Consider the following 19,120-nt stretch of genomic DNA (forward strand, 5'->3'; position numbering starts at 1 on the left):
ATTGTGTTTACATTTATTTCGTAAACAGACACTGGAAAAGAGGAGATTTGTGTTTAAAAAAGAAATTAGGCGAAAATGTTTTCGAATTTTTAGATATTTATAAATGTAACAATAAAAATGAATGTTTTCTTTGCTATGTTTATTATTTGTTTTTAAATAAAAGTATGTCATTTTGATATTAAGAGTATGTTCTTAATACTTTGCTCTTAATACTTTTAAATTAAGTATTCTCTTATAAAAGCTTAGCTGCAATATTTATATAATTTTCTTACATTCTGTTGTAAGGAAAAGAAAATTCGGATCTAAATTAAAAGAATAATTATGCCATGTAATGTCTAATCATCCTATGCATATTTCCTAACATTTGTACTTAATTATTAAGCATTATAATTGTAACATAAAAAATAATTCTGGAGTAAAGTTCAAATTGATGTTTAAGTGTTTATATATTATGTTTATTCGACATTAAAAGTGTTTCTACTTCTAACATTTTATAAATGAATTTGTAACCCGCAGTTTTAATAAAATAAAATTATCGCTAGTTAATAAAACTATGGCAAGAGAAAAATTATCGGTAAAATTTTTATGTGGTTATCAATTATTATATATTTATTTGGAAGTAATGAAAAGTAATAATATATTTGTGAATCTAAGCACATCATGATAAGCAATAATATTGAAATGATAAAAATTCTGTGGAAATAACAATAATATTGGAAATGAAAAAAATTCATGTTACATGAAATTTATTTTCGAATAGTTGACTACTTACTTTCATGATGATAGATTAGATTTTTGATTACATATTATTTACTGCTGTGTATTAAGAGTTAGGTCAAATGTGCATCAAGTGGCAGTATAAAAATGTTGCTTTTTTTAAACTTACCACTGCTTTATTAGAAAAACAATTTTGTAACAATCAAATATTAAATATATAAAAATCTATATTTGAAGCATATAAGAGTAAAATTTTTTATTTTTTGATTTAGAAACTATCAATCAAAAAGATCCTTTAAAATTTGAATTATATTTATATAATAAGTAGAAAGAAATATTAGCAAAGGAAAAATTTCATAATGAGTCATTGAACAATATATCAATCACTTTTGAACTGACCCCCCTACTATTTTAATGAAATTTGGTGGAACATGCACACATGATAAAGTAAACAATTCGAACAGTTTTTAATTTGAAATTTGTCCAAGTTATAAACACTTGAAAAAATAAAATTTTCACTGAAAAAACCACTAACTTGCATACATATAAATAACTGTATTTTTTTTTTTTACTTAAAAAAAGTTACTTTAAGAACTTTTATTTTATAAGTTACTTTTTTTTTACTTTAGAAGAAAGTAAATGGTGTTTAAAAAAAGATTTGAAACACCATTGCAATAAACCTTTCATTTGATACCTTATATGACTTTCTGAGGCTAGGTCAACTTTCAAAGCAACCTGATTTGACCTGTGATATGTGGTCTCAAAGAATTATGAAAGAAATATTTTTTTTTAACTACAACATTCTTCTACACCTTTCAAATTTGTAGCATAGAAATTGAAATTTAAAAAAAAAAAAAAAAAACATTAATTATTGCAAACCAAAATTTTTATTAATTGAAAGTGGTATGCTGTACAACTTTTTTCCCCTTTAAGACATTTCATACAATATACATGGAAAACTGAGTAAAAAGCCTAAAATTCTTAAACCAATAAATAAATCAATGATCATTCATACCAAAAGTAGTATTTATCCCATACTTTTGTCTCCTAAAATGTATCGAAAATAACATTTTTATTTTTAGCAAGTGTATTATATTTTTCTTATTAAAAAATGGTTTACCTTTTGATATGCAAAAAATATGTGAAATAGTTACAAGATATGAATAACATTTATTTCATAGAAAATATTTTTTAAAATTATGATTATTAACTCTGTTACAATATGTTATGAACAGAATTAGTAATTTTTTAAACATATAAGCATTATAAAATTTTATGAAATAGTTAGGAATGATGTAGTGCTATTTTTTTGTTAATTATTTTTATCTCATTAGACGGTATGAAAAAATCTTAACCTGTTGTTGTTAGTACTTCAACCTTCTAAGTGATCTGTGATTTATTTACTTTCAATATCAAAGGCTTCTGTGGGTACGAGTATGACAGTGAGGGTCCATGAGGCTGTAGAAAACGTATCTTAACTTCTTCGTAGTTTATATTTACATCTAAAATACATCGTATCCACCATTGGCTGTACTGCAAAATTACAACATACCCTCTAATATCTTCTAAGAGCAGTTCTAAAGGATGTAACACCACTGACTGGATCTTACTTTCAGATGAATTTTAATACATTTTCGTTTTAATTTATGTGTGGCTTTCGTGTCTGTTTTCATATATTTTTTTGTGTACCGGAGATTGTGTGGCTTTTCAAAAAAGTGTCTCTATTTCTCACAATCATAATATGATTTTATAATACACAAAATTTGTTTATTGAACACAATATTAAAAAGTGTAAATAATTTACTCTAATTTTTATTTCATCAAAGTTTTTTTTAAAATTTTTTATAGGATTGTTTTGTGTTGAATGAATATCTAATTTAAATTGGTCTAAATGTTGCTAGCATATATATATATATATATATATATATATATATATATATATATATATATATATATATATATATATATATATATATATATATAGATTTTTTTTTCTGAAAAAGTTATGTATGAATGCTGAAACATGAAGGAAGAAATTTTTTTTACAGTACAACTATCGTTTTATGTTAAAAGGGCATTTATTTTTTATGCTTTGTTTAGAAACATAAAGAGACCAAAGAACATCTTAAGGGATTGTGGATCTCATTTCAAATCATCTTAAGTAAATAGAATTAAATTGTTTTTTATTATTTGAATTAACAGTATTTGTTTATGCTTACATGGTTACTGCTACTTTATAGCCTAAAATAATAATTTCTTGTTTTGTAATCAAATGGAGAAGTGTATTATTTCTTCTTAGTCTAAATCAACTACAGTTTAAATGGTCATAAAAAGTATATTTAATTCTTAATTTATTTACCATTTGTATCAATGTTAATGTACTCAAAGTTTGGTATGAAATAAAACCTAATATAAAAAAGAAGCTGCTTTTGTACATAGTCTTAAAAAAAGCTACAAGTAATATAAAGTTTCATTTTTTCATAACATGTTACACATATATAATTTTTTTTCTTCATTTTTTTATCATGGCTAAAATAAATTTTCATAAATTTAATACAGAAAATGAGATTTGTTAAATATTTAGTTAATTTTTTACTCATGAAAAAAAAATATATATATATAATTTTTATTTTAATTGCATGTATAGAATTGGCCTTTTATGTATAATCTGCACTAAGGCTCTTTCTCATACTGTTTAGCAGTTTTGGAATTTTGACATTTTTTTCAAAAAAATTATTGAATATAGCTTTTTTTATTTTATTTATTTTTGTCATTTCTTAGATGACCGTTTGACTATCCTTGGGCTGCAACCCGCAAACAGTAAGCCTATACTTATCCCCATGATTCATGCATAGAATAAAAAGGCATACCCCATTAATTTAACAGTACTTTTTATTATTTATTTTTAATTGTTTATTTGTAAAATCGCTGTTTGAACTCTAATGCACCATTGAAAAAGATTTTCCTTAGAGCATGAGTGGTGAGTTTTCATTGCTTATTACTAAGGAAAATAGTGAGGTTAACTGGTAATCAATAAATAATGTTTCAATTTTGATTTGCTACGTTTTATATATGGATTAATTGTATTTGAAGAGAAGTGTGCTTAGGATAAAGCTCAAACTGGACTGACTCTTTCTAGATGAAATTTCAGTTATAGTTTAATGACAGCATTACCAGAATCGACTACACTGTTCCAAACATCAATGATATTAAAGAAAGCTCATCAATATTTGCAACATGCCTGATAAACCTAGTATGAAACACAAGGATAAAAGCAGCAGAATTTTATTTATTTACTTTTTTTTTTCCAGAGTGCCTTCGACATTCTAAATGCTCCTCAATATCGTTTGAACACTAAGTTGTTCTTTTTTTCGTAAAATCTATGCAACTTTTTACAATAGCTCATTCTAAAGAGCGGTCGAAAATATGAGCACAAATGCTATGGCAATTCGCATTTCCGTCGTATCTATGAAGTTAAATTCAAGAATTTAAAAATATTTTCACATTACAGTAAAATTTATTTGTCCAAAACTAATGTTGAAGTTCCTTTAAGAATTAAAGATTATTTGTATTTTATTCATTAATGATTATAAAAAGAAGTGTATTTTAAAAGGTATGAAACATTTTATATCATTCTTAACATCATAATTTTTCAACATAATTTTGAAGAGACGTAGTAATTACAAGAAGTTAAAAAATGATATTTTTAAATTTTAGGTATTAGAAAAGCTATTTATCTTATTAAAATTTAAATTTGATTGTGAAAATTACCTAATTAATAATCACGTAAAATACTGTATATCATACAGGGTGTTCTGTAATTACATCTAACACGTTGTGAAAGCTGCAAATTGATATTTTATAGAGGAGAAAAAATGACAACTTCATCGTATCAGTTAAATTAATTGGTAAATAGGCGGTATGAAAAATAGAAAACCAGTTTGAATGGCCGATGACACACGAACGTGTTAAGTTTTAATCGCCTTCTAAGTTTTGTTTTCTCTAGTAATCACAAGTTTTTAGTCAATCCCACCTTCATCAGTCGTGATTCATTAAATTTTGATTTTTTTTTCCTTGCCTAAATATTAATTTATGACCCTTAATGTGTGTACTCGTTTTTTTACTTAAATTTCATCAAGGATTTTAAAAATATACATTAAGGTTGAACTTTATGAAATGCCCTGTTTAAGTTGAAACCTTTTATTGTTTTTAAATGAAATTATTACGACAACCAGTTTCGACAACAATGATTGTAATAGGATGATTTGAATGCAGTCATCCAACTCCATCCAAACTCAAATATGTTATGCAGTTTAAGTAATGATATTTAAGAACTTTAAATCTGACTCTCAAAAAAAAAAAAAAACCGGGATATTACTGAAAAATATTGTGATTGGAGCGCGTGGTTTTTATTTTATTTCATAATCGTCGTTCAACAGCCGACCCAATTTTGGGTTTACTGTTACCAATGTTCAACAACGTCGCCTTGTAATTTTGAACCCAATCCAGAATACAAGGGAACTCTTGGATCAAGTGTTGGGAAAAAATTTTTATTGAAACTAACCCGCGTTTGCGTTACACGAAGAAAAAAACCACGAAATCCTATAATCCGTCTACCGTGGAGGATATTTTGCATCAGCACTGTAGTAGGTGCAAGCCGGGTGCGGAATTCGTATCGACCAGCCATTATTGGGATTCGAATCTGGTTCACCTCATTCGGAGGCGAATACTCTTTCCCTTGGTTCCATCTTCACTGAGTATTAACTCTACAGGATGTTCCAATTTTATTGATTGGTACCAATTTTATTGTTTTGTCTAAATTTAGTCATCTTCAAAATGTAAATGGCAATTCGATCGATTTAAGGAAATAAACGGTTTTTTTCTCTTAATCCGCAATGATTAATGAGAAGCAACCATGAGGGTTGATCAGCAACGTAAACAAGGGGTGGAACTTTCCAGTTTTTAATTATAAAATTACAAAACTACGGAGTTGAACATTAGTGGTCGTAAACCCAAAAATTGGATCAGCTGTTCTACGACGGATATAAAATAAAATAAAATCTATCTATTATAGGCCTGGATAGTAGGGCACTGAACCCATGCCCAAGAGTTCGTGGGTTCATCCACAGCCGGCCGAAGACTGCCCGTGTAGTAAATGGTGACTGATGCAAGTTAAATCTATCGAGTTGCAAAGTCGTCCATGTTCCTATAACAAATCAATACCTCTGAGGGTACTGAAACAAAAATTTCCTTGTCTTCTGAATTTGTTCAAAATTACAAGGTTACAGAGTTGAACATTAGGAGTCGTAAACCTAAAATTGGGTCGGCTGTTCAACGATGGTTATAAAACAAAATCTGTATTTTAAATAAGGCGAGTGAAAAAGTCTTTCTCACAGTTCAAATAAGGGGAAAAATCAAAACTGTTACTCGAGTAACCGAAAGTAGATTACAAGACAGGATGTGAATATTAAAGTGCAAGAGCGTTTAGTTTAGAATAGTAAATTAAGAAAAAGACTTCGACAAAGGAATAACATAAAAAGATTAGTTGAAGCGCTTTATGTTATACACACACATATATATATAGGGAGGGGGGAGGGACTCCCCCCCCTCTATAGGTACTGCAGCGGTCATAATTTTACTTCTTATAATCTTAGCTTAACTAAATTACGCCGAAGGAAAAAAATGTAGCTTTAACTTAAACTAAACTCAGTGGCGCGACAGCCCCTAGGGGGCCAAGGCCTACTGGGCCCATCTCAGTTTTCTTGACATTGGGCTCTGGGGTACAGGAGCAGATGTTCCAGTTAGGTGGTCAGCCGAACGCGGAGCCCCAAGTGTTTAGTTCCCAAGCATGCTTGGTACTCATTTGTCTACCCACTTAAGGGATGAAAGGCTGAGTCAACCTTGCCCGGCCTGAGGATCGAACCCAGGACCGGTGGCACGGGAGCGCAAAGCACTACCACTCAGCCACCGGGCGTCTAGCTTTAACTTAAGATAATTTAAAATCTGTTCTCCTATTTATATCCAATTATGTTAGAGGCTATGTGTCCTTTTCGCTCGCACTCACTTGTTTTTTCCTATATTTTAAAAACATGAATGTAATTATAAATGGATGCAGAATTTAACAGAGTATTTATAGTTTGTCTGAGCTAAGAACTCCCCCGCCACATGGTCTGAGGCCGTCTGCTGCTATGGATACAAGAATAGCGTATTCCAGGGAAGGTAGCTAGCCGACCGGGCTGTGGAGGGGTTAGGGAACTGCCTTTGCACCAGAAAGGCTCTGGGATCGAATCCCGGGCAAGGCATGGATGTTCTTTTCTTCTCTGTACTATCTGTCCTTACTGTGGGAGCAACGTTGGCCCACCTAATATGGTGCCCTTGTAAGAGAGGCCAACAAATCTGCCCTGTTAATGTCCGAATTGACGAACAATGTTAACACAGGAGGGCATTGGGGGGGAGGGAAGGTAGCTTCTCTTCACTCTAGGGCTAACACAATAGACTGGAAAAAAAGTCCTCTTACTCTCGCTGAATCTTAGCCAAAATCTGTCCTAAGCAATGACCCCACATCCCTTGAAATAGTTAGACCTCGTTACCATAGTCACCGCCAAGGGTCTTGACAAATGGCTAGGCGAGTTTTTACTTTAGACAAACTATACATTAATTAGTTCATTAAACATTTTTTTAGAAAAAATTGCACGTTGAGACATAAAGGTTTGCCACCCCTGGACTAAACCATCCGACAGAGAGCAATGAAATTTGGCATACTAATAGTTCGTCGCACGAAGGTTACTGTTCACATTAAAACATTATATTACAAACCGTTCGAGCGAAAAACGGATTGGAACTTTCTTGCGTCATGTCCACTTAATTACATGTCGGATAATCGAATAACAAGCTTACACGAATGGAACCAAATCATTTTGTATGCAACTAATGTTAAACTTCCCCGTTTAAACTGACATTCTTTGTTTTTTGTCCCCGCCTAATTGCATGAAGAAGAGGTACTGAAATGAAAAAAATTTGTTTATTTTGGAGAAATGCTTCACTAACTAAAATGAAATTTTCGTTTTTCAGTTAAGATAAGGATACAATAGGTGGTCACTTCAAAAGGGTCCTGTTCATTAGTTGGTCTAAACAGGTGTTAGGGGTAAAATTGAAAAAAAAAAATCTAATCTTGCTGCTAGTTATACATTTAAGTGAGCGACGAGTGTTTTACCCCTCCTTGAATTATAGTTTGTTTACGGTAAGAACTCCCCCCGCCACTAAATCTGAGGCCGTCTGCTGCTAAGGAAACAAGAATAGCGAATTTCAGGGAGGGTAGCTTCTCTTTACTTTAGGGCAGTGTTTCCCAAACTTATGACTTTTGTGTACCCTTTCTAAATTTTTCGTAATGCTGTGTACCACTAATAAAAAAAATGAGTGTATTTTTTACTATAAAAAAAATTGCACAAAAGTTAAAAATCACAACTGGCTGTTGACACCACTAATTATTAACTGCAAACTCCGCAAAAAATAGCAAATAGAAAAATACGTAATCGTAAATTTTCATGGCTAGCTTTGTTTTTAAATAAGTTTGTTTGAAATTTTCGTTTATTGCAAGATATTTCGCATAAGGACGCGTACCCTCGCTAAACTGTTCCCGTACCCCTGGGGGTACGCGTACCACACTTTGGGAAACACTGCTTTAGGGCAATATGAAGAAAAATGATTCCCTTTCTCTCCCCCACCAGAGACAAAATATATCCTAAATAGTGACCCACACCCCTATTTGAAATAGTTATACCTTGTTACCATAGTCACCCCCACAGGTCCAGACGAATAGGGGAGTTCTTACTTTAGACAAATTGTACTTACTTACACATCATTTAGAATTTTAAAAAGGTACAGAGTGATTTGTTTTGTAGTCAAGATTAGTGGTCCCCTCCTGGTGCGCTATTAGCTTTCATAAGAAAAAATTTCAAAAACGTAACAAATCAGTATACAGTGTGTCTTTCTCTTAAGTAAGAATAATTATTGCTTAATCCAGAGAATAACTCTGAGAATGATTGCAAGTTCAGCAAGAAAAGGATGGATTTGAATTAATAGAGGGGGGGGGGGCAATGAATCTGGGAAACGATATATTAAAAAAAATTCCAAACTAAAACAGCTCATTAATTTGGAAATTCTCAAGACGAGGTTAGAAAAAAAAAATTTAAAATAAATAATCTGACTATACGTTTGAGAGGAATACGCAATTATTCATGAAAGTCTTAATAGAAACTGAAAGGGAAAATCTAATTTTGATAAATTGACGAATTAAACGGGTATAAAAATAGTCTTCAATTATAGATTTTTTCGGAAGGGATCAAATAATATTTTAGTACCTATATATTATACTATTCACTAATATTGATTTATTTTTATATAACTTTAAATGACATTTATATTTTATGATACTAACACGGATACTATTAATCAAAATTGTTTATTGATCATAAAACTAAGTTTATTTAATCAAAACACTATAATTTGCATTAAATACCATTAAAAATAAAATTTCGCAGAAATTTAGGATAGAATATTGCACTATCCTTTTAATCGAATAACCCGCTCAATTGCATAGATTTGGCTGGAACTGATGATATTCCTTTAAGCGGGGTTGACTGGTTAAGCCTTAGCCGTTGTTTCCTCAAAAATCTTAAAGATAACATCATTGATACTTTATAGCTCTATTTAATAACAATAAAAAAGAGTTATTGCTTGTACTTTATTTAGTTTTTTTTTCTCGCTACGTCATAATTTCAATCAACAACAGTTCCGCAATTGACTGATTGTTGACACGTTCTCAGCAGATCACCGAAGTCGAGCATAACTGGCTGCTGTCAGCGTGCGGGTGAAAAACTACTTGGATCAATCTGTGAAGGGACCGAGGGTGTGAGGTATTGTTTCTCGTTAAAATGTTATACGTAAGTACTTGACTTCACGCGCATGTCGTCGGTCTATCGAAGCGAAGGGAGCCTCACCTCGGCAGAGTTCAAAATTGTGATGGCATGTCTTCAGATGATTGTCAGGAATGTTTACCAGACCGTTACCAATAGCCCATTGAGCAGCTTTAGTGCGACGTAAACAACAACAATGAAAAAAAAAATTTACGTGGTAGCATTATGTCACCAAATTATCTCTGAAGTTATCTGAAATCACGTATTTAATTTGTCACGTCTGTCAAAATGTGTTTCGGTATAAGTAAATAATTTAAAAACAGCGGTAATTAAAATTAAAAAAAAATTCTTTTGCAATGAAAGGCAAAATTAATGGGAAAGTGGTACTAATTTGCTTAGGAAAAACGTAGAAAATTACTTCAGTTTTATTAACAGCTGTCCCTCTTTTCTTTTTCTCTGGCCTTTTAATTCCTAGTAAGAATATATATATTTTTTTGGTATTCTCTCTTTAAAAATAAAAAGTCAAACAGCTGATAAAAAATATTTGTTAGATTACGGAATTATATATTTTACTGAAATATAAAATTCAAAATAATTAGTTTGGAAAAATCTTTTTTTGATTCATATTCAAAAATGTATTAATGATTTTGTAAATTAAAGAAGTTTCAATTATAAATAACTGTTTCGCTAAGATTTAAATAACTGCATATTAGTTAAATTGTTAGGAAGTGAACCGCGTTTGAAATATTTGACTTTTTATGCAGGAAAAGACATGGTGTTTCACGTTATATTTCATCTCACCAAATATTATTAAACTTCTAAATTTATTTCTCACCTATCCTGACATGAATAAATACAAAGAAATAATGAAAAAAAATATATTTAATGAAAATTCTGAGTCAAAGTGTTAATGCTGACGCTCAGTTCATTTAAGTAATGTAATAGATGCATATTGAAATACTAAAAAGTAAGCCATTATGTTACAAAAAGCAACATTTATGGAGTTCAGGTACTTATTCGTATAGATTAATCGTAAACAAGGGCCAAATTTCGATATTATGCCTAGTAATGTTGAATACAGTTAATCTCAATTTTAATGGGCTGAACAACAAAAAACAGGTTTTGTTATGTTTTTGCTTATTAATTTTGTCAGTATATACCGTTCAGTTTTGTCCACGATTTCATTGGGTTGTTCAGTACCGAGTTAATGTTTTTTTGATTTTATTAATTCTGTTTGAAGAGTGGATATTTAGCTAGTTGAAAATAAAAAAAAGTTGAATTACAGTTCGTTAAAAATAAGTTAACTAACGCTTTTCGTTTCCCGAAACTCTTGTTTTTTTCTCAGGTCAAGAGCTAGCCCTTGTACAATACTTATCAATACTTTAGTCAAATAACTTCTAAACGTATTATTGGACGTATTTTCAAAATTTTAATTAAATATAGTAGCATTAAATTCTAACTTGAGATTCATTTAAACTGAAATAGTTGCAGTGTTATAGTAGTAGCACCTTGGATACATATGTACTATAAAATAGTATCTTTCTCTTGATATACATCTTCAAGAAAGAATAAATAAATGAGATAAATTTTCTTTTGAATATATTTATTTTTAGTGGTAAGAGTACAGCATATGTAAAAAGTATAAAAAAGGAAGAAGAATTTGAAGCACGTATATTTGTTTTTGTTCTTACACAATAGACAGAGTATGGTAGCTAGCTTGACTCTATGAAGGTGCTTGCAGATGCAATCATATAAGGTCTATGACCACTATCAGTGGCATCATCCTGAGAAAATGAGCAGCTAAGTCTTTCTTTATAACTATTGCATAGCTGCCAACCTTATGAATAAAAAATGAGGAACACTATATGCGACAAAATTATACGCACTAATTACGAGAGTAAGATAAAAATTTAATTATTAAGTCATAACATTAATAGACATACATTTAAATATGTAAATTAGTAAAACAAAACTATAAACACTATCTTTTGTGGGAAACTTATAATATTAATGTTTTATAATTAGGAATACCGGTATAATATATTAAAAACAAACATTACCTATTAATATATAATTATTTATCTCCAAATTATAAAACACTGGTAAATAATAATCTACATCATAAACAAATATTTCTGATGCAAGTGTTTAAATACTACAAAAAAAAAAATTTCCAAAAATAATAATTTAGTGAAATAATCAGCAACAGACAGCTATTGGAATAATATTTTCCAATAAAAAGCTACTAAAAATTACTTTAGCACAATAATCACAGGATGCATGCTTGTGGCGATCAGAAAAAAGGATTGGTTTAAAATCAAAAATTTTATGAAAATTCAGAATTTTTATAAAAATATCAGATTGGATTTAAAAATTAGGAACAAATCCGAAAAATTCTGAACAGTTGGCAGCTATGCTATTGTCTGCTTAGTCAGCTGTAAAATAAAAGCATTTTTCTAGATAAAAAAATAGAAATCATGTTACTTTAAAATTCTACAGTGGATCAGAATCCAATCAAAGACTTCAGTTATATTAATAACTGACAACCGTGCCGGAAAATAAAGAGCTTAATTATTTTTATGAATTTAAAAAATATACAATTATATTTAATACATATAGCAAAATCAATGACTGAAATGTTATCTTGTTACGGTACAGAGATATTCTTCAAACTAAATGAGACTCTGCATAAACCATTGTAGAAAATCAAGTCCTGGTAAATATATCTCACAGAAAAGCTTTAAGCAGACAATGCTGTGAGACCATTCCCCGGGACAAACATGAATCATCAGCAGAATCCAGGCAAAAGCTAGAAGAGAACAAGTTGCTTCAAATTAATATTGTAATCAAGATACCTTGTTAAGATTTCAACCAATGGTTAAGTATATAGATAAAAGCACAACTCTTCAAATTGTGAATCTAATAAAGGATTGCATACATTAGTTTGAATCAATTTGAATTACAGAGTGAAAGAACTTTTAGCACAGAAGTATAAGTTTTAAGTTATAAGCACAGATTAACAGAAATTTTTTTATTATTATTAAATCTGGCATATCCATCTTTTTCCACGCATATGGCATACTTGCAACACTTTCAGAGTGGTCTCACAACTCTTTTGGGAGGAAGCATCACTCAAACTCATACTCGGGGATTTGACACATCTGTCACTTTAAAATCAAGACATAAAAAAGGAGTGTAAATTATTGCAACATTAGCTTTGTTGCTCGATTTTTTCTTTCTGCAGATCCCCAATTTAGTCAGGTTACTTACATCTGAAAGAGAGGGAAAGTGTCTGATTAATATTATTTAATATTTCTATTGCAGCATCAATCAGGGTTTACATATAAAGACTAATGGCTTTAAGAACAAGACAATCACAGGACATTACATCACAGCATTTAATAGTTAGTCACAGGACAGATTTTATTATATTTTCTTTACACAACATAAATGACCCCACAGCCAATTGTTCAGTTGGTGTGTGCACTGTTGAGTCACCGTTTACCCTAGAGACAGCCACGTAGGCTTCTTAAAGGCACGAGTCCATGATGGATCATGGAATGTGCATGTTGTGTTATCCCCACGCTGACTTTTAATGATGAGCCAGTACATGTTGATGTGTTTGTCCATTGTTCAGGTTTGATTGCACTGTTCCCAGTTTTTTAGTATCTAATCATCTAAATTCTGTCGGCATCACCAGTTCCTTAATGAATATTATTTTCTAAACCTTTTACAAGAATAAAAAATAAAATCATAAATTAATTTTCTAAACTTATTAGTATCTAGATCAAACATTAAATTAGTTTTTATTTAGAATGCAATAAATGCCACTGATAAAAACAAAATTAATAAATATTTTTGAAATAATCAAAGTAAAAGAATATATATTATTAATAAAAGAGGAATATACTAACTGGTAGGGCACTGTCTTTTCCTTAACCACGGTGTGATTAAAGACAAATACTGATAAACATTAAAAGATCATTTAATTCATTCTGACTTTAATTATTTTATTAATACTGTAATAATTTATAAACAGTGCTGTACTAACAGTAAACAATCCATACTATAACAATACAGTTGGGGAAAAAAACTCACAACGATTAAGGTATAATGCCACTGTTAAAAATATACAATTCTCCGAATAATCAAAACATTATAGTAATAAAAGAGAAAGATACTAACTGAGACACTCATATTAGCTTCTGTTAAGTCTAGATCTCATTTAAGCTAACAAAGAATAGAATTAGATCAATCTCCGTGCAATCTAAACTTTTTTATAATCTCTTTTAGTGTTGAACATATACCCATTGCTATTTAGAAATAGCAATTGGCATTATTCATTAGCGTTATTAGCATTATTCATTTAGTATATTTTACCAAAGGCATTTAAAGTGGAAGAGTATTTATAATTCAGGTACAATCCCCATTGCTATTTAGAAATAGCAATTGGCATTATTCATTAGCGTTATTAGCATTATTCATTTAGTATATTTTACCAAAGGCATTTAAAGTGGAAGAGTATTTATAATCCAGGTACAATGCTCTAAACAATCTTCCCTCTGTCCTTTAAGGGTAGAACCAGAATCATTGAGAGAGAGAACTAGTCATAAAATTTTCTATTGCATCTAAAAAATTTTCTGCATTGTGTAAAGTAGCACAGATAAGAATATTATAAAAAAAACACTCTCTACTGAATATTTTTCTTTACAGCATCATAGTACTAAATCTGTTCAAGTACTGTCAGGGATCTGTCCAGACATTCTGTAAAAGGTCCGTATTTGTAAAATTGGAAAAAAATTACTTGTAATTTGTGAATATAAAATAAACGTTAAGTCACATTCTTTCAACCAGGGTCCTGCTTTTGTGAATTTGTGCAAATAGGGTCTGTTATTGCAAAAAAAAAAAAAAAAAAAAACTTTTTCAAGGAGTTTTTAAATTGTAAAGACTTACAAGATTATGTCCAACACTGTAAAATTATAATTAAAAAAATTAAAATTTAAAAAATACACAGCAATTGCTGCTACTAAATTAGAGATGCAACATTAGAGATGGTATTTTGCCTATACTGCTGAACGCAGAATATTCATTTCGGACGAATAAAGGAAGAAGTGTCTGCCGAAGACAAAATTTATTTAGATTACATCTGTCGTCCCCCCCCCCGGGAAGGGCTTATTCGATTAACAAAACAATAATGAAGATAAACGAATTTGTGAATAGTCTGAGTAAAGGATAAATTATTTTGTGAAATGTCCGTTTTTATGAAAAGATATTTTGTGAATAGTTCGTTAACGGACCCAAATCTCTTCTAAACAGATATCTGACTGTGACTACTCTTTCTTATTTGTATGGGATGAGTTCTGGTTATCTGGCTAAATGTCAAGACAAGATTACAATATTTTTATATTATTAGTATATAAAGTTGTGTATAAATACACTTCTTTTTTTAGCAACTTTGCTATGCATTCTTCAAAGATGTTTGCCAGTTGAATATGGCCCTGGCAGTTTAAATGTATGTGATCTTAACCAATACATTCATCCACAGATAAAGCTGATTCACAGAACATTAGCCCATGTAAAATTCACAAAGTTTTAATTACTTCATTGAATCGCTTTATAGTGACGTTTTCAAGATTAACAAAATGTTGATGCATACGCTGATCTTTCAGCAAGCGAAATTTCTGAACTCTTCGTTCGAGAAAAACAACTCAGAAATATTTCTGTATTGTGATCTGCCGTGCCAACTACAATCGCCAAGGTGCTAAACAGATTTTAAACTTGCAAATTTAATAACCAGGGATGAGAGTAGTCAGAAAGTAAAAAAGAGGAAATCCAAAAATATTTATTTATATATATATATATATATATATGATACTTATTGTTTTTCTTAACTTTCTTAGTGTTTTCTTGAATTTATTTATTTATTATATATATATATATATATATAAATCGCACTTTTTTTTGTCTAATTTTTGTTTAAACTTGTAATCCATGTGATTATAAGTCCCGATATGAGGCTTTTAAATAACGTGCATATAAAACTCTACATCGAATTTAAAAAATGCGAAAATACAAATCATGATGCGTAATTTTTAGATCAAGATGCATAATTTTAAAATCGCGCGATATTACTACCGCAAAAATGAATCACGACATTGGATTTTAATCTCGGGTAGCTACATAGGGTTTTAAAAGCTCGTAAATGCAAATCGAGAAATTGGCTTTTTAAATCTCGTAAATAAGAATCGCAATATTTAAATGGCCTGAATAAGAATCGCAACATTCAACTTTTAAATCAGGTAAATACGAAAATCGATGTTTGATAATAAAATCGCGATTTTAAAAATGCGAAAATACAAAACACGATATTAGATTTTTAAATCTCGTAAATCCGAGTCATAATGTACGATATTTAAAAAGCGTAAATAAGAATTGCAATGCGCAACTTTTAAATCAGGTAAATACGAAAATTGATGATTGATATTAAAATCACGTGAATAAAAATCGAGATATTTGCAGAGTCGGTGGAATTTCTAAAAGGATTGTTTGAATTGTTTTTTGTTTACACAATAAGTAAAAATTTACAAGATTAATTGAATGAGAAAATAAATATTTTCACCACAAATTCACCTCTATTTTTTTTTTTTTTTTGCTTTTTCTGTTTGCTTTCTCTCCAGAATACAAGAAGCAGCGACGTCTAAATTACGAAAATACGAGCTATCCGGCCGACGGATAAAAAATACGGAGAATCTTATTTTCTATGCGTGAAATCGGAGAAAATAGCTAATATAAGTAAACATGCGGAAGGATTAGCAGTTAGGACGTAGTTTGAATTTTCTGTTTTTCTTTGAAAATCGTAAATAAATATATTAATTTGACTTTAACGACTGAATTTTTTTTAAAAAAACGGGATATTTATAAATAAATAAATAAAAAAAACGAAACTTTTAGAGAATCTGAGTTTTTGATAAAAAGGCTGAAATTCGATAGAAAAAAGCGAAAAAAATCTCATCCCTGTATAAAGGTCAACCAGTTTTATCCCAAGGAAATGATTTTTAGAGAAACTTCAGAGGGAGGAATGAGGACTTCAATAATTTCGCTCCGCGGAAAATTAAATTCCTCATAAAATATTTTAACTTGTGCAAAAAAAAATTTCGGCGGAAATTAGCGGGAAAAATCTGAGAAAAAGCGGAAATCTGAGAAAAAGCGGAAATCCGCGAATCCGCGGAAGAATCTCATCCCTGAATAACAAAAAAAAAAAAAAAACACACATGTAGATAGTTGTCCGGGGGTGGTTACGAGTTATACCTTCTGAGTTCCCTACTCTTTTTATTAGTTCCTGGCAGCTGGCTACCCAGAATTATTCTTCCACAGATAACCAAACAAAATCTCCCCAATAACCCCACAAGCCAGTTTTTTAAAGTTGGGCATTGTACCCAATTGCACATCATTAGTTCCTTTATTTTTAAGAAAAGCAAAATAAATTATTATTTTATAGCACAACCATAAGTAATATTAATAAAAAAATAAATAAGTATCTGAATTAGAATAGTTACACTAGATACTAACAATGCCAACAAATGGTTTAGATACATAATCATTAAATATGTAAATAAATTACATTTCAACTTACCAACATGAATTAAGACAAAAACACAATCGTCCCTTCACAACTGCACACTTAATTTGTCCACACCGATTCCAGGGTGTGCAAACATCGATATTCCATTTTCATTCAGCATTTAAGTAATTAGCCAAATACTTCTCCAAGGAATCACCTAGTAAAAAAGTATTTTATGAAGAGAAAGAAGAAATATGAAAAGTTTGCTTTACATTGTCCACATAAACTGTCAAAAATCTTAGGGTAATGAAAAAAATACAATTATAGATATAGTTTGAGAAGTATTTGTATTATGTATTTTAAATAAAACAAATTATTGAGTACAAATTGTTTTGCACATAATTGTGATACACCTATAGAATAAAAAATTTTTTTGAAAGTATGCATGCTCATAATTTATTCAATAGTTAAGACAACCTAAAAGAATAATAATGAATGCAGTAACTGTGAATGAAAATGATAAATATTATCTAAATTTGTTCCATTTCTCTCAGAATTTTTTTTTAGATTAGTTTACAATAAAATTGAAACAAATTATTTTAGACATGATCAAAACCCTCTTCACTATTTTTAAGAAAATTCAATATTAATCTTTCTATATATAATAAATTTTAATTAGCAATATATTTCATAGAAAAAAAAAGATACCTCTGTATTATGTCACTAAAATAAACATAAATCAAGTAATTCAACTAAATGAAATTTCATTACTAAACTGCTTCACACAATTTCGGCAGATCAAACAAAGGATTTCTAAGGAAGCAAAGAAAAACTTTGATAAATGAATTTTTATAACGATTTTCTTAAAATACATACATTTTACAAACTATTTACTTTAAAATCTAACGCGTGGTATTCACAGATATTTAATAAAATTCATTAATCTTTTTAAAAATTCCATGTAAATTTTTTATATACTGCTATGAAACGTACACTAATATTATAAATCTTTAATTAATAAGAATTACCTGTAATTAAAACTTTCATGATGATAAAATATGAAATCCCGCGCAGCCAAATACAGAAAATAGCTTCCTCTAACAATAGCTTTTGTTTAAACAACGCCAATTGCTTTGGCGAAAAAGTTTGGTCACACAATCAATATAGGGTTATAAGAAGATTGATGGATAAAAGCTAGCGTCAAGCTCACTCCGCCCAGTTACCAATTCCTAAATTGACCAAATATCATAAGCTTATCACATTCTTAAAAGAGCATTTTCACTGCATGGCAGGAAATCGCATATACGATTTCGAAGATCCTACAGGGAACCTGATTGGGAAAATTTTCTTGGCTTAATCAAAGATTTTGCAAGTAAGTTCTTAGGCTTAATGCAGGTTTTCCCTAGGAGTAGAAACGTGACTTCAAAATGACGTCATTTTTCTATTCCTAGCTCGTTCGATGGTTGCGAGTTCAGAGCTCTGTATTTCACTAACCGCAAGCTCTTGTTCACATATTGGAATTCGCGTGGTTTCTAGAGTTCCTTAAACACCGAAGTCAAGCATCACTTGCTGCTGTCAGTAAGTGGATGGGAGACAGTGATGGGCATCATTCACGGAAATTTTATTCATGACTAAATTTATTCAGAATGATTATTCATAAGCAAATTTAGTCATTAATCATCATTCATTATGCAAATTTTTGAATAATGAATAAATTTATTAGTCATGACTAATTTTTTTGCATTAAATTTTGAATAGCCAGCGAAAAATGCAAGCATTATGTCATATGCGTTGCAATTTGAGTGTCAATTACAGTAATCGATTACAAAAATAATTAATTATAGATAAATCAACTATAGTTGAAATCAAGTATACTTGCAATGATCATGACTACAAGCAACCACAGTAACAAATATTTATTATTTCT

The 19,120-nt window shown here is 30.1% G+C and overlaps 1 long non-coding RNA gene across 2 annotated transcripts; it reads right to left on the minus strand.

The window, feature by feature from the left end:
• Positions 1-11,077: 11,077 nt before the first annotated feature.
• On the minus strand, positions 11,078-18,444 carry LOC147804332 (uncharacterized). 2 transcript variants are annotated; one of them, XR_015429410.1, is made up of 3 exons: positions 18,222-18,444; positions 17,266-17,410; positions 11,078-13,359 (listed from the first exon to the last, which is right to left on the minus strand). It is a non-coding gene; the product is annotated as an uncharacterized LOC147804332 (long non-coding RNA). The 2 variants fall into 2 exon arrangements; XR_015429409.1 differs by lacking the exon at positions 11,078-13,359 and adding an exon at positions 17,902-18,006 and having other exon boundaries at positions 16,883-17,410.
• Between the last annotated feature and the right edge of the window lie 676 nt (positions 18,445-19,120).

Source organism: Parasteatoda tepidariorum, chromosome 9, assembly GCF_982258835.1.
Source record: "Parasteatoda tepidariorum strain Cologne lab strain chromosome 9, Ptep-v5.0, whole genome shotgun sequence".
Taxonomy (NCBI): Eukaryota; Metazoa; Arthropoda; class Arachnida; order Araneae; family Theridiidae; genus Parasteatoda; species Parasteatoda tepidariorum.